General features: G+C 30.3%; 1 pseudogene across 1 annotated transcript; it reads right to left on the minus strand.

The window, feature by feature from the left end:
- Positions 1-351: 351 nt before the first annotated feature.
- Positions 352-1,241, minus strand: LOC149540737 (histone H2A pseudogene; annotated as a pseudogene). The gene has a single exon (XR_016356435.1). The product of XR_016356435.1 is annotated as a histone H2A pseudogene (transcript).
- Positions 1,242-4,128: the final 2,887 nt, after the last annotated feature.

Below are 4,128 nucleotides of genomic sequence, written 5' to 3' on the forward strand. Positions count from 1 at the left end.
ACAATTACTTTTATTGTTTGAATGGTCAAAAATGGCATCCCTTCCATTTGCTTGGAAGGGCTTAATTCTTATTTAAAGGAGATTACAAAAGTCATTGGGTTGGCTTCTCCTTTTGTTTCATGAGAGCCCTCATCTCATTTTCTAACAATTCACTCATTCTATTACTTTGAAGGATATTATTACTTATTAGAAGTTGTCATGTTTCCCTTTACATCCCCATTGAGCTCTTTGGCTTGGTTTTTAGATAATTGTCTTCTTGAGCTCTTTTGCTTGGTTTTTAGATAATTTTCTTACAATGTATGCATAAAAAATTTTAAATCGTCATATCTGAAAATATCTTTGAGACTGGTATTATAAGAAAACGAATTTGAAATATTCATTCAATCTGAGCAAAAAGACATTAACAGAATATGAGTGAACACTCTTGATTCTACAAGATATTGCTAAGAAAAGAAGGAATGGGAATTTGATCGAGAACTTGAGCAAAGATTGAAAGTGCTCTCATACATCTGTAATACCTAGATCTCACAATTCAATTACATTTTATAAGACAAAGTTTATGCCAAAACCTACTGACAAGTATGATAAATAGATGAGAGATGTCATTAATCGGCTTACAAATTCAAAAAAGAGCCAATTGGAAGGGGCAAGACAAGCACCTGAACAAAAGTGGTGTTATAAAACACCGTTTCGAAAAAGCGCCTGGAAAAACCGTCCTTCCCGGATCTAGGCTTTTGCCTTCTTGGGAGATTTAGGCTCCTTCTCTGATGAAGTCGCAGACTTCTTAGGTAAAAGCACCTGGTGAATGTTTGGTAAAACACCGCCATGAGCAATGGTCACTCCGCCGAGCAATTTCCCCAATTCTTCATCATTCCTGACAGCAAGCAGGATATGCCTGGGAATGATCCTGTTCTTCTTGTTGTCCCTTGCCGCATTTCCAGCGAGCTCAAGAACTTCAGCTGCCAAGTACTCCATGACAGCTGCAATGTAAATGGGAGCACCAGATCCAACTCTCTTAGCATATCTGCCCCTCTTCAGATATCGGCTCACTCTACCGACAGGGAATTGTAGACCTGCCTTCACGGACTTGGAAACGCTCTTCTTCTTTGCTCCGCCCTTTCTTCCTCCCTTTCCCGCTTTCGCTCCTGACTCCATTGTCGATCCTTTCGAGATAAAATGCCAAAAACTCGAATTGTATTTCGAATTTTTCAGCTCCAAACTCACTACAATGTACTCCAAATTCGGTTTCCGGCAATTATATAGAGGCTATACCTAGTATGTCTGAGGGCCTCCGAGAGCCGTCCGATCTCAATAATGCTGACGGTTCGGATGAGTTCTATTGTGATCCGTGAACAAATGATTCAGCCAATCAGTGTCTTCGGACGTTGTTATGCAAATAAAAGAAGCGGGAAATGAATGATTTCGGTCTAGACCGCTTCCGAAGCGTCTACTCAGCCGACAAAATGGCTTTTTTAATTAAAATTACAATCTCATTGTATAATAATTTATAAATGGTTAATTAATCAGTATAAATAGTCATTATGTCGGCTGTATAGTCAGTTAAATGAAAAGGACATCTAAACATGAGGACTCAAATAGATATCACTAGCAGTCGCATGCTTTTATGCATGCAACGAGGAGCCGATAGGATTTTTTTTAAAGAAATTAAATAAATTTATGATGAAAATGTTACATAACAAATTGAAAAAACTAAAATAAAAACATAAAAATTATTTAAAATTTGTCATATTTTCATTTTTTTGCTTATTCTTTAAACATAAACCATCTTAAACACTTTACAATTTGTAGAAATAAAGGGAAAATTAGAAACTTATGAAGAAGAAAGAAAATTTAGAATAAGATTGATAATGTAATAGAAACTTAATTTTCTAAAAATGAAATTTTTATCATCAGAAAATCTTAAATAATCTTATTAAGAAAAAAGAGTAATTTAGACTAAAAACTAAAAAAATTAGAAACTTTCCTCAACATTGATAATGCAAGGAAACTTCAATTTTTAAAAATGATTTCTTGACATCATCAAGAATCATATATAATCTTATTAAGATAAAACATTAATTTAGAGTACAAAATAAATTTATAGACTATCAAACAAAATTACATTAAGAGATTTTTACTTTAAAAATTTCACATAAGTTTATTACCTTTACAAATCCTTATTTTCAATATTTTATTATCTTAAAAATATAAATTTATGTAATAGTTAGATTAGTCAGTTTCCTTTTTATCTAAGTTTTGAAGAAATATACTACTAATGGTAATTTAATATTTATTGTTAAAATATATTAAATGTAATAAAATGGTATTACAACTATGTAGTAATTTTTATTTAAGATAACTATTTCATTATATATTCTTTTCTTCTCAAACTGATACATATTTCATTCTTTTAAAACTCTATATCTTATAAATTAGCACCATTTAATGTGAATGAACATATGCATAAAAGACATAATACTTAGAGTTCACAAGATCGAACAAAATGAACAAATTAATTCATAGAACAAAATTGTGTATAGCATTCAAAGGAATTATAGTTGGAAGATTGAAGACCATTTTTTCATGGGAAATTGATCATAACAATTGAAATAAACATAATTTCATAAAGAAGAGAAAGCACAATGGTTAAACTTAATAAAAATCATGTTTCATTCATAAAAAATACACTTTTACCCACTTTACGTCCATAGACTTTTCATGTTTTGCAGGCTTTTCTATCTGATCTCTCACCGATTATCTAGTAATTTTCAATTTAGTTTTTGTTTGTTCCAGTGAGTACTAAAGAAGTGATACACAATTCCCATAGAAAATAAGAAACATATCAGAAATAATTTAGTAGTATGTATTTTACACTTTTTCTAAACATATTATATAAATAGAGGAAAATTGCAAACTTGCAAAAAAAACCAAAAAATTGGAAATATTTTCTAGGATTGCTAATACTAAAAGAAAATTTAAAATTTTAAAAATGAATTTTATCATCTTTAAAACAGACAAAGTCTTACAATAGTTCCTTTCAAAAAATAAATTTCTTAATAAAGAATTTCAACATATAATATAACTTAAATAATGATTTCAACATCTATATATCAAGTTCAATGAATAAATAGTTAAATATTTGAAGATATGAAATATAATACAATATTTTTATCAGTGTTACAAATTAACATATGAACATTTAAATATAAGAACATTAAAATCAATAAATAGATAATTATATATACAAAATCTAATCAGATAATAAAATTTACTTGTTTAAAAAATAAATTTAAACAAAATAATATAATAGTCCTAAAGGCTCAATTTAATTGGGAACCTTATAAAATTAGATCCAAAACAAATTTAAACCTAAAACTAAAACAAACTCAAAACTATTCTTTTTTTTTTTTTAGACTGCAGGAATCGGTGCAACACGGCCCCCTATAAACTGCAGTGCACCTGGTAAACTTTTTAACGTGACCAGTAGCACTGGCGCGACACGCCCACCAGTACCACGAGGATGGGGGAGACTAGAACCCGTGACCAACCCCCTGCAACAGGGAAGATTTAGCCAACCGAGCTAGGGCCCCCGCCCTCAAAACTATTCTTAAAATATGTTATACAACTTCAAAATTTCTTGGTCCTCTTAAAGAATATAGTCATTTTGTATGCTATATTTCTAACGAATATGAATCATTTCTTGGTCTTTACATGCAGCAATGTCCTCCCTCATAATTTGATATCACAAATTAAGAAGACTATGTGAAGGTAATTAGATGCCTGAACAAAGTAATTAATGAATCATTTCTTGGTCTTTACATGCAGCAATGTCCTCCCTCATAATTTGATATCACAAATTAAGAAGACTATGTGAAGGTAATTAGATGCTTGAACAAAGTAATTATTTCATAAATAATGTAAAGGAATAGACATTTGGGATTCAATATAGTATTTTCTATATTAGACAATAAGTGCATTAAATTTATCAAAAATATTTGCCAACTTTATAGGATCCTCAATACAACCTTTATCCCTTGTATGGAAAGATTCCCTTTTAATTTCAAAATATTAGGCTTTGATTTTTGCATGCTTATTTTAATTGATTTAGTAAACAAAGTACAACATTAA

Source organism: Cupressus sempervirens, chromosome 9 (assembly GCF_028749045.1).
Source record: "Cupressus sempervirens isolate cs-2001-9-10 chromosome 9, ASM2874904v1, whole genome shotgun sequence".
Lineage (NCBI taxonomy): Eukaryota > Viridiplantae > Streptophyta > Pinopsida > Cupressales > Cupressaceae > Cupressus > Cupressus sempervirens.